The sequence below is a fragment of the Macrosteles quadrilineatus genome, unplaced genomic scaffold (genome assembly GCF_028750875.1).
Source record: "Macrosteles quadrilineatus isolate MER2022 unplaced genomic scaffold, UCM_ALF_1.0 Scaffold_6__1_contigs__length_79288215, whole genome shotgun sequence".
Taxonomy (NCBI): Eukaryota; Metazoa; Arthropoda; class Insecta; order Hemiptera; family Cicadellidae; genus Macrosteles; species Macrosteles quadrilineatus.
The window spans coordinates 18,997,402-19,011,087 of record NW_026542599.1 but is presented as its reverse complement, the minus strand read 5'-3'; positions in this window follow the sequence as shown (position 1 = coordinate 19,011,087).

Below are 13,686 nucleotides of genomic sequence, written 5' to 3'. Positions count from 1 at the left end.
AGAATTTAAAGGGCTACAATATACTAAATTTTTATTAAAATCGTTCGGGCCATTTTTGAGAAAATTCGATTTTCCGGTTTTTTATGGGAAAATCACCATTAAATAATTTACAATAACTTTTGAACCAGAATGTTTACAGAAATGGGATTTGTACCATTTTGTTTAGAATTTAAAGGGTTACACCATACTAAATTTTTATCAAAATCGTTCGGGCCGTTTTTGAGAAAATTCGATTTTTCCGGGTTTTTATGGGAAAATCCCCATTAAAAATCAAAATTTCAAAAAAATGAAAAACACGCCTGGAGATATCATGGATTGGAACCTACATACCAAATTTCATCGAAATCGGACCACAGGTGTAGTCCCTAGCTCTGTACACATCCAGACACACAGACACACAGACACACACACAGACACACACACACACACACACACACACACACACACAGACATCACTTCGAAAACCACTTTTTTGGGTCCAGGGGGACCCAAAACGAATATATCCACTCAAAACTCAAACTCGAAAATTTTGACGAAAACAATACTTTCTCCATATACTATGGTATAGGGGGAGAAAGTAAAAATGTATATTTTAATTTTTGTTTGTTGTTGTTCCGGATCAATATACATTTATATATTTAATAAAAAAAGGTTAAATTACTAGTGTTTGCCAATTGATCATGATGTCTCTTTTACAGGAAATGCATATCCGTTGACAAATCGCCATTATCAGCCCTAATATAATTTCTTAATCTTTCCCAATACAAGAGCCGAACAATTAACTTCGTGTCGAGGCTCGGCCTTTATTTGTTTTTTTCTTCGTTTTAACGTGTAACTTTTGTGCATGTGTTTTCAAACTTCAAGACACACCTGCAATGGAAAAGATATTAGGGCCGATGTTGGTGATTTAATCGCAGAAATAAATTTCCTATAAAGGATACGCCAGAATCAAACGGCAGACACAGGTAATTTGACCTTTAAGATTTTGAAATTTTTATTTTAAAACACAAAATGGCGGTTATATGGTTAACAAAGCGGTTTTGGAAAAACTGATTTTCTCCTTATTTAATGCCAAGAAATCATCACCTTATGTCCCCCACCTTTTTTGAACACCGTGTATGTAAAGTTTCTCTGAATATTTCTCAAACATACTTTTATGGTCTTGTACCACATTGAAATGTAATATATATAAAATTAATTCTACTTTTAATCATATATTGTAAAAAACAAACACAGTGGAAGATAGTTAGCCTGAAAGAAAATTTAAACTATTACTGTTCCCTATATTCACTTACTCGTCGAATAAAACTAAGAGTACCGAGTAAATAACCAAGTATATAATAATATGAACGTGGTTTGCCAAGCCTAGTCCTGAATATAAAGTAGCAATTGACTTTTATACCCTCAAACGAGTTACAGTATTGACGCCTACCAACGTTGAACAATAAAACATTAATTGTTTCCCTTTAAATAATAATTTACTTTATAGTTACAAAATAATATCCAAATTAAACTACTATATCAAACATACCAAAATAATTAATACACACGTAAAATAACACTTTTTATGATATCTTTACACTTCAGCATCAGATGTCATGATGATTGGAGTTGATTAAATCAATTTGAAATTGATTTCCACTTACCATCTTTTATGTGTATGTACCATCTTGTGAGTTAACTGTTTAAAGTGTAAATATATTATTTAAAGTGTTATTTTATTTTTTTCACTTTCAGGTAGGCTAATTTAATATCATGCTAATCAAGAAGTTATAAAACATAATAAAGGTGAACAGTACATCAAACGTTTAAAATAATCTATATCTGTAAAAGAGGAACTATGTATGTACGTATAGGATATGTATCTAACTTATGGACTCTGAAACCACTCAACAGATTGCAATGACACTTTTAAGCAATATTAAGCATTATTCAAGTTATTATTCATTAAGCATTATTCATAAGTGTGTATGAAGTTTGGTGTAGATCAGTCAAAAGGGCTCCACTTCAGAGGCTTTTAAAGGGTCCGATGTACTTTTGGGCTTTTGGAAATACAATGTTTACAAATAAATAGAATTTAAGAGCTGGTGTTTACTTTTACCAACTGTTTTGTAGGTTTGAATAATCACAACATTCTGTATTGGTCATGATTTGGTATAGTGCCACAATGTTTCCACAGAATGCACCACAAAAAACTATTTTACTTTTAGATAAGTCGAAATATATTAAACCCCAATCGCAGAACACCTGTGCACTCAACAACGTTTAAATTCTTCCCTACTGTATTAAATATATAAACATATAAAGTAAAAACCTATATATTTATATACCTAATAAATATATAAAGATATAGATTGTAAAGAACAAATTACAATTTATTCGCCGGGTAACTGCTAGCCTTGAATAAATATGAAAATAAAGTAAAAGTTAAGTGAGACATTTTACATTAAACTGTATTACCATAATGGACAGTGCTTTCTGATGCATGTAAATAATTTGATATTTTGAATTCACCTACCCTGTAGTCATAAACAATTATTAAAATTATTAGAAAATAAAAATATCCTAGAATCAGTATTTCACATATTTCTTTCAAAATTAAGATCTAACAGAGTAAATAATAATCAATATATAATTTGCTGATGTGAGAATTGAAAACGTTTGAACAGAAATAAAGAGTCATTTATATATAATAGAATATTGATATACGTCCCTTAAAAAAGTATGCATTTAAATGGGAACTGAATATTTGATATGCGTTTTCAATACTACCTCTCCACAGAATAAATATTTATATTCTGTTTATTTGAAATGCACTTCAGCGAACGCCCAACCACATAACAATAAATATTTGAATGGACTGTTCTATTACACTGAGACCACATAATATTTAATGTTGCTGATAACATTTTATCTCATAAAGATTATTTATCTCGTAATAATAATTAATTCTAAGTTAATAAATTGAATTTATCAATCAATACATTTTTTTAAGCAGTTATATATTGTTGTTGCTTTTATATTGTTCAAAGCTGTGTGTGGATAGGTTCCAATATATTTTTCCAAATGCGTATATAAATAAGAATATTACATATATTTTTTAAATTGTATATAAAAAAATATGGGCTTAAGTGACAATAGATTTTGTCTACAAAGTTAGGGTGTGAAAATTCGATAACAGCTAGTAACTGCTTTTAACTAAAAAATTAATGACGGATATTCTAAACTGATTTTGCTTCAAGCCGTTGGTGTAATCATGCATAATTTGATTAATGAATTAAATAAATGTTCCCTGTGACTGAAAGTAAAAAAAATCCTTGGGTTTCTTTTTTAGTTTTTTTTTTTCTTCAAGACTTGTTTGCAATAACTAGAGTGATGAATTTGGTTATATAACTTACTAATTAACAATCCACATAAACAATGTTAGTATTTTTTCATTAAAATAAGTGGTGTGTATGGAAAAGAATAGAATCTATTTGTTTGTTTATTTTTTAGTCCAACTAAATAATTCCTTATATTAATTTATTAAATTTACTAAACCAAGCAAATTATACAGCGTATTTCCTAATTGTCTGGACATATTTTGTGGACTTGTTCCTTGGGCTAAGACAAACAGAAAATACCTTATAAGTATGAGTCTAAAATGCCTAGATTTCAGTTTGACAGTCTGTTTGTGATTTTTAAGAATTATTTTATCTTGGGCATTTTTCAAGATAGAAATTTCAAAATTGTAATTTGTGTGTATTTTAGTAGGTAAAAGGAGCTTACAAAGTTTTGTTCCAATATCTCAAGCCGTTTTAATATGGCGGCCATTTAAAATCTTTAATGCCAAATTTCATTAAAACAGTAAAAATTAGGAAATTTTTGTTCTGATCAAAAAGATATAGAATTTAAACCAAAATCAAATAAGACCTTGTTTGTTAAAATTGGATGAAAAACGAGTTGTCAGTTTTTTCTACATTCGGTTACGCAATTTAATAGGACTACCTGTAATACTGCTCTGTAAAATAACAAATAATAAACAATATGGAAGTCCTATTAAATTGCGTAACTGAATGTAGAAGAAAACTGATAACTCGTTTGTTTTTATCAGATTTTAACAAACAAGGTCTTATTTGATTTGGATTGGAATTCTCTCTCTTTATGAATCGAAAAACAATTTTCTTAATATTGGGTTATTATGAAATTTGGCAATAAATGTTTTAAATGGCTGCCTTATTGAAACGGCTTGAGATATTGGAACGAAACTTTTTAAGCTCTTTTTACCTATTTCAATACACACTTATACCAATTAAATTTCTATTTTGAAAAATGCCCAAGATTTAAAATAATTATTAAAAATCACAAACAGACCGACAAACAGAAATCTATGCATTTTAGACCCATACTTATATGGCATTTTATGTTTTGCTTAGCCCCAGGAACAAGTTCACAAAATATCTCCAGACGATTCGGAAACACCCTGTATATTAGTTTTAATCTAATAATATGCCTTCTGGAGCCACTAACATGATCAACAACAGATGACAACCAAAGGCGTATTGTTTACTAGCAAATGTGACCTATCGAAGGACATTGTGTCAATAGCTTTTGTGTTTCTGTAGGAGGTCCATTGTTGTCAAAGTTCTACAGAGACTGTTATGTCCCTCAAGACTAATTTAGACTATTGTTGTTCAGTCATGTTGTTTTACAATGCAACGTCTGACCTGAATTTATTAAGCTTCATGTAGGTTTTAATAGGTATATTCAAAAGTTTAATATTTAAAGCGTTGACGCAAAGATTAAAATAATGCTAGGAGGTGTTACATTTTCATTTATAATCATTCACAAACTGTATATTCTTTTGGGTAAAATTTTAATAAATGTTTATAAATATTTATACTTTAAAGACATATTACGTTAATTTGTTATAGCAAATCTAGTAATACAAAACTAGCATTAACACATATTGTTAAATCAAAGGCTTTCCTTACGATCCAATTTATACCTAGGTTTCTATGGTGAAATGTTATCACCAGTCCTTTTGTCTCTTAGGCTAGCTAAACTTTTACGTTTCCATCTCTTACTTGAGATATTGGTATAATTTGTACAAACATTGAACATAAAATATTTACAAGGACATAAATGAAAACAACTTACATGCATGGCCATCCTCTTTATCAATCCTAACCACCGAAGATCAAGAATCGAACTACTGGGTTTGTTATTTATTTTGTTCTTTCTTTTTCTTATCATAAGGATAATTCTTTCTAGCAAAGGTATAACATCTTGGAAGACAGAAAAAAACATTTTTCCACGTGTTCATGAAAGTGCAGATTGGATAAAGTCGTTTACCTTGGTACAGTTTCTATTTTCAACAACAACGACACAGGTTTTCTCTCAGGTTGAAAAATCAGACACTACTTGTATAACCTTCTTTCAAATAAACTTCGAGCCTGTACGTTGTAATTCATAAAACAATAAATACCCACGCCATCGCAAACATGCAGACTAAGTGAGTTTCCATTTACCTAGCTGGATTTCTACTAAAATATTTTAGTAAATCGGTCACGGGTCTAGGTCTTACCGTGAGACATGCTGCAGTAATAGCTTATCCGCTATATGGGAAATTCGCAAAAAAAACTACAACAATCTTCTCAACCTCACAGTAGATATTTAAATTAAAACCACTTTGGTATCAAATAAATCTTTTTGTTGTGGTAATAACTCTTCGGCGGCTGTTTAAAGATTAAGAAATTAGCATTGCTCTTCGGGTGGGTGAATCCAAGATAGACTTTGGCTTCCCTGGACTTCTTTGGAAAACAATCAAAGAACACAAAGACAATTTATAATCTCACAATGTCACTTTGGTGTTTGACAAATATTTTTGGAAGATAATCACCTCTCTAGCGGAAGTTTAAAATTATCCAAACCACAAAATACACTGGATTTTCTCCACTGTCCATTCAAAATCAGCTAAACTCTTTCCTGATTTAGGCTATCATTTAAATGAGTTTTTCATGGTTTACTTTAGCTCTATTCATTAAAAGGGAATATATATTTGCGTTTTGAATTCAGTTCCGTAATTTATAGTAAATAAATAAAGCGCTGTAAAGGGTCTACAGCAGCCAAAATAATGCACAACCTGTGTATCATACATCACGATCAATCTTAACAAGAACCCTGGGTTAATGAGCTTAGCTTGTATGTGGACAGTTTAGTACAGCTTGGCAATGTTTGCTCAGTGTAAACCTATGGTTAAGATGCTTTATGGTTGGTAAAACTATTATGTAATTTAATAAACGATTTGAATACAAAATATATTAATTTATATATGAAAAGGGGAACGTCTGCGTAACAGTTCTTGACATTCTGTCGTCCAACCCGCATTGTGGTTGATTCACTTACAATATTTTGGTACAACAAATAAAATAGTTAGCATAAAATAAAATGCATTGTTAGAACTGGGTAATGAGACTGTTTTAAACTAAATAATACCATGGGAATAAAATTGGGCATTAGTTTATCAGTTTATCTATGCAAACAAACAGAAATTTAAGATTTTGCAACATTTTGGTACAGAATGTTTTTTTAATAGTTGTGTTGTTTCCTGAAAGTTTAACATTTGTATTTTTTTATATGCAATGGAGTAACCCTACTTATTAACTGCATTTTAAAGATAATGAGACATTTAAGAAGTAGGTTCGATTTGAGAAAAATATATCTTATCCAGAAAAGATACCATGTAAGGTAAGAAATGCAAAAAAATAATAGTTTAGGATAATATGATAAAAGTTCAGTGAAGATATTAACAATTTCATTTTAATGTTATCCTAGCCAACTGGTGATTTTGTGGCATACATTTGTTTATTTCCTCCACTCTAAGCCTTACAAAGGAATTACTCATATTTGGAAACTTGAAATAATCTTGTTTGATCTGTAAAGCTCTGTTACGGAAAACTCGAGACAAACAAGAGCTTCAAAGGAAATTCTCAGGCAATTGTGTCACTTTCTAGAATGTTCAGCAGAATGTTTGACATTACAAAAGATGTTTCAAATTAGTTTACGGCTGTTTAAATATACGTTTAGGATTTATGATGTGCAAATTTCATCAGTTCAAAGATTCCGTGCAGTGATATTTATCTAACTGTCTCAGCAGTTCTCACATTGCAGTCCAAAGATTCTGTGCAGTAATATTTCTCTATCTGCCTCAGAAGGTTTCACATTGCAGTTCAAAGATTCTGTGCAGTATTATTTCTCTATCCGTCTCAGCAGGTTTCATATTGCAGTTAAAAGATTCTGTGCAGTATTATTTCTCTAGCTGTCTCAGCAGTTTTCACATTGCACGATGCAATACGAAGATTAGAACATAATCATTGACTTTATAGTCAATTACATAATTTACAACTTGAATGCCTACGACACACGACCAACGCTCGTCTACATGTACCGAGTTGTAATAAAAGTAGGCCAACCACCCACCACCCAGTTATTAATTTGTTTTAATCGTCAGTTAACGTTGTTTGTAATCTGTATGTGTCTCCAAATTTCAAGAGAGACCCGTAAAAGGAAAGTTGAAGAACGTATATAAGGACGGATGATGGCGATATAATTCGCCGAAATGCATCTCCTGTGAAGGATACAATACGATCAACTGGTGGACACAGCTAATGTTTAAATGTTTTAGCTAACAGTCAAAATGTCCCATGCAATCTTTATTTAATTAGTGCACTTACTTATGAGAAGGGACTCTTGGTCTACTATTGCTTATACAACAGCTAATATACCTATACATTTTGTGTTAGACCTATTTAAATATGGAATAATCCGGCAATTTCAAGGAAATATGTTTATAAAAATCCAACCAGATAATTTTAATTTTCTTAGTTGGTTTGTTGTGGCAGCCTTTATAACATAACTATATTGGCATTTAGTGGTCATAAGTGTTTAGACTGATCGTAGTTTATTAATCATTAAACACATTATTAGTAAAATGGAAATACATTTAAAATACAGATTTCCATGTTCTACCCTCTTTATCTCTAAAAGTAACTTTCATCTCATTTAAATTTTCGTAGACCAAACTGCTCTTATGTAGAAAGAAGCTGTAAATAAATTGGTAAAATAAGAATAAAGCAGTTTTTTTTTTTTTTTTTTACTCCGACCACGATTTAAAACTTAAATAATTCAAATAGTAAATTTGATCTGAGTCCTAAATAACCTAAAATGCAGCATTAGAATTTAATCTTAGCACCAAGGAAAAACCCAATTATATTCAAAAACTCTATAAATTATGTTTTTGAGTGTATTGTATATTTTGTTAACGAAATTATAAAATAACTACGTCAAAGACAAAAGCCCGCATAATTTACGCAAGTTCTGTTTATCGTCGAATAAATCAGTGAAAAAAACAATCGTTAATTAAATTTGTACCCTCTCAAGCCTTTCTGACACGTAACTTGATTCCTATTTTCAACTAAATTAACAATGTTAATTTTAACTTTGGAAATTTGAAACCTCGAATATTTATTTTTTAAGTTTGGCACTAGAAAAATAAATATGCTTAACTTCATCTACTGTTCAATATATCTGCATAATTTAAATCAAAAATATTTATATTTATTTAGCCATACTATATACAATTTTGATTATTTAATTTAGTATCTTGCCAGAAAAACTTAGGGTTACACATTTCTGATATTTTAATTATGTGTTAGTGTCACGAGGGTTTTTTTTTGTTACAATGAGTTATAACATAAAAGTGATGAAAATCTGTTAGAATAACAAACTCTTTCTAATACAGTTATTATATTTAACAATTCATTACGATACCAATAATTGTTATACAATGAGGTTTTACTTTACGCATAATATACCGGTTTTAGATTTCCAAATAAGTAGCAACCAGTAACCAAGAGTTAAATGCTTTGTGATTTAATATAATAATTACTTAATTTTTAATTTGTTTTTAATTGCTTTTCCTCAATTCTTAACTCTAATTTACAATAACAACGACCAACACACTATTCAATTAAGTTGTTTTTCTAAAGATCTTTAACAATAACCCTTTGAACGAAAATGCACTACTTTACGTGTGAAATAATCTGAAAACAATATTTATGTATGTGTACGGTTTACAAGTTCAAATTATGAAGAATTTACAAAATTAAAATCTTTCAGCTTCCTTTATATAAAAAAAAAAAAACCAGTAGACCGAAATGATAAGAAGCAGATACCATAGTACTTGACTTTATATTTGCTTCCCTCCTTTTGGTTTGTGGTTTAGTGATTGAATATTCTTTCCTTTCATCAATGACTACGCTTTGATTTTAAAATTGATTGTTTTTAATAGAACACCAAATGAATGTTTAATAATTTAAATAACTTTTCGTAAGTATGATAACACGCAGTACTTTAAACTTAAATGTGTACTGTGATATAAATGCTGGGGGAGCGAGCCGGTCTAGTGGTTAGAGCGCGGGACTCTGGTTCCTGGGGTCCCGGGTTCAAACCCCGCCAAATCACCAATGGATTTTATCTAATTGATATTGCCGTAACCCCAAGATCTAGCCTGAAGTAATGTGGAAAACAATTCCGGGCTCGTGCCTAGCGTCCTAGGACAAAAAAATATAAATGCTAGTTATCGTGGCTAAGAAGGTGATCACTACTTATATAATCGATTATTAAAAAAACTTTTATTATGTTTAAGCTCATTATAATAGGTAAAACTTCATTTCAGTTGTTTTGAATAACTGATAGGGCAATTGATTATTACTGAGCTCATTAAGTGGAGTATATTTATTTACTATACACATAGTATAGTTGTATGAGAGACATTTATCATTTAAATACAATTTTAGTTATTAAATTGACTTGTTCATCATTTACTTTTTCTATTGATAAATCTTGTTGAAAATAATACAATATTCATAATTACGATACAAGTAGTGATAGACTCATGATTGTAATCAACAATATTGATCAACACGATAACTTAACAAAGGGATTGAGTTGTAATATTAATATGTAATATTTTTTAATAACAATAAATAAACAACGTGTTAACCAAAACGAAAGAATTAACAATAATAAAAAAGTACAATATACATAGTAAATGTTGCACACAAAATATGAATGATTGTATGTATTGATCGAATCTATCCATAAAGCTACTCAATTGTTTGTCATAAGATATTAGTGAATACTTTCATTTAAAGTCGTTTTTAATTTTGTGAAAACGATCAAATCTATACCACAAAATATTGTATATTAAAGCTTAGAATATGTCAATATAGCGCTACAACTTTTTATCATAAATAAGTTCTAAACTGACAATAAAAGTGCTTTACAAGGAATACAATATAAAAGGACGTAAAACTGAAAGTTAATTTCCTTTAACGAGAAGCTATTTTCTGCTTTACTGTTTATAACATTTTAACAACACCAGTAGTAAAGCTTAAGTAGTTAAGAAGCTAACCTTATCTTAAGTAAATTTCATGTACTTTTCAGCGGTTTGTATTTGTAATATAAGTTAGAACTCGTTAAGTTAATGATGTTTCACTGGAATGTATATGTGAGATTACTGGGAAATAGAGTATATCAATCGTATATGTATTCTGAGGTAACCGTTTTGATAAAAAGTCGTGTAATAAATGTAAAAAAATTAAAGAAAAAACATGAAAAAATGATATCCATTCAAAGATACATTAGGAAATGTAGAAAATTTACATAATATTTCTTTCAGAAACCATCAAAGTTTTGCATTTTCACAAACCATTCACCGTAACAAAGTTCTCTTAACTAGCTCAAACTTATAATTACGGAATATTACCCTTGTAAAAGGTTTTTTTTAGAGATTGGCTGCCTCTTTTAACCTTGAATTTGCCAGTCCACATAGACTACAGATCTGTGCGTGGAACGTATCCAGCAAAGCAAGGGATGAGCCGGTATAGTACGAAGGTGAATTGTATTGATAAAATGTTTTCGGCATTGACCCAGCGAACACAGAATAAAAAATAATAATAAATAAATAAATATATATATATATATATAATAACGTATAATAATAAATAAATTTTTATTCTGTGTTCGCTGCATTGACCAGGATCCGAACCCACGACATCGCTTCCTTGGACCCGAAGTCGGTGACGCTACCAACTGAGACACCGACTCACCAAACTTTTTTGATAAATGACTAGGTATTTATACTTTTTAACTTAGATAACGATGTCGATTTTTGTATTGGATAGTTAAATCCTCTTTAGTCATAAGAATGATTATTTTTTGTAATAAAACCGAGCTATGTCATTCATACTAAGCTTTCTTTTTAGTAAAGTAATGCTAAATTTGAAGTTTCAAAAAGGACAATATATTATGTTTAGATGTTCACAAATTTATTATTGCACTTCAATTTTTTTTTCTCTCACCATACATGATGTAATACATCCATGAATATTATCAGATAAACAGCTGATTCTAAAAACATTTTGTGCTATTCTAAAGTGCTATGAAACCTAACTTATATTCAAATACGGTTTAGATCTAATCAACTAAGATGTCTGATGGTTACTGCTGTACTTCTTACGCAGTTGTTTCTGTACAATGTATTTTGTGTTGAAACTATAATTATTAGCCTATATTCATAATTATTCATAATTATAATTATAGTAAACATGTTATTTAAAACCTGAGACGTATAATTTTAGTTAACTACAAGTATTTCAGGTTGTTCATGTTTATTGTTTTCAGATTATCTAATCTTGTAGACAAATCCAACAAAATTCACATCGTTGGCACCATAGTAGATTTTTTATCGCTTACCTATGGGCTTTTAATAATCTAAGCTGTAAATCCACAACCAAGCAACAAAAAAGATTAATAATGTATGGTTGTGAAATAGTTAAAATGATTGTACATATCACTGAAATGTATAAATGTCTTAATTTACTGGACTTTATATAATTAACCTATAAACATTTTGTAATGGGGTTGTATCTAAGTTAGAAAAGTATTTATTCATTAATGTCCTAAAACTAAATACACATTGCCATAACAATTTGATTATAAAAATTATGCTGACATATATTTGGGCCATAAAAAATAACAAGATACGATTAAATTGTATTGATAGATTTGAAATCTTATGTAAATTATTTTAGAATTTAATTTAGCAACATTACGAACAATCTAATAAAATACTTATGTTTATTTCGGTGGCCAGATCTAGTGTTTATTTCTGAGACTGTATTATGACTTTGGAATAAAATCTAGGAACATTAAAACGCAATTTGCAACGTAATGCGTCGTCGAAAGCTTGTTTACATTGATTAGTCATTACATTGAGTGATGGACTTTAGTGGTTTGGAACAACCAAGCATGCAACATTCTGTTTTCCTATTATATAAACTACATTCATTCAAAGTTGAACCCAAGATGTGATCCCACTTTCTAACCATTAACTATTAGATTTTTTAAGTTGTAGTAATTTTGCACTGATTTCAATTGCAAATTTAAACCATTCAAGACACAATATTTATGAAAGAACTGGTAAAAGACGATTGAGCAATGTTTTTCAAGATTGAAAATGTTTTCGATTCTAAAATTAGGTTCATAAAAATACATTACAGTGAATTGTAACTTATTTATTATAATATATGCTGGCAGTTCTATGACAAATATAATTTAAGTTGGTGAAAAAATGAATAAGCAAAACACAATACAGTAAAATACAGAGTGACTAGTCATCATTGTTAGAAATTTTTTATGTAAGTACAAAGTAAATGTTGAGTGATGATGCATATAAGACGTTCCAAGTCTATAAACTTGCATCCCAAAGAATTGTTTTTTTGTTTTTAAGACTAACCATGTTTTTAAACACAGTACAACGACTTCTCAATTACCTGAAAATGGATATGAGTAGGTGATGTAATTTTCGTGTTCTACATTTCATTTTGCATATGAATATTAAAAAGTGATGGAAGATTAATAGTAAAAACTCCATTATAAATCGTTCCAAAAATTAAAGTTAAAGTCTATGATACAATTTTTAAAAACCTTGGTTAATTGCATTTTGCGACAATCTGTAGCGGATTCATTTACAAGTATTTGAGAAATTGCAGTATTGAGTTGGAAAACATGGTTATTATTCAAAAACTTACTTTGGGAAGCAATTTTTAGACATGGTACCTCTTATATGCAACATCACACTTCATTTAATTTGGACTTACATTAAACACTTTTGTAACACTGATGACCAGCCACTCTGTGTATGTGCACATGTATGTTACAGCATTGTAAAATTAACCTTAAGTAAAACATGTGCAATGAAACAAGTACCTTATTACCGTATCTTCATCTTTTACCTAAAAGGGATTGATGGTGTCAGACTTTCAAATTCAAAATCGAAAATTGAAGTGAGCGGACAGAGAAAATTTGCGTAGTTTCCATTTAGACTTCCCATAAAGGCTACTAAATTGATCTACCGCTATACAAAAAATATACATAATATCACTGCCACGGTTTTGCAAAAGTAAATTGCTTTCCAACGTCACACAGATGCTTGTATCATAACGGAAGATCAAACTAAGTGGTTTTGCACAGAGTGCCTATACTTTCAGGTAAAGTTTATCACTAAAAAGAAAACAGACACGTATAAGTATATATATATATGTAGTAATACGATTTCATATTCTTGATTACAAGTCGTAT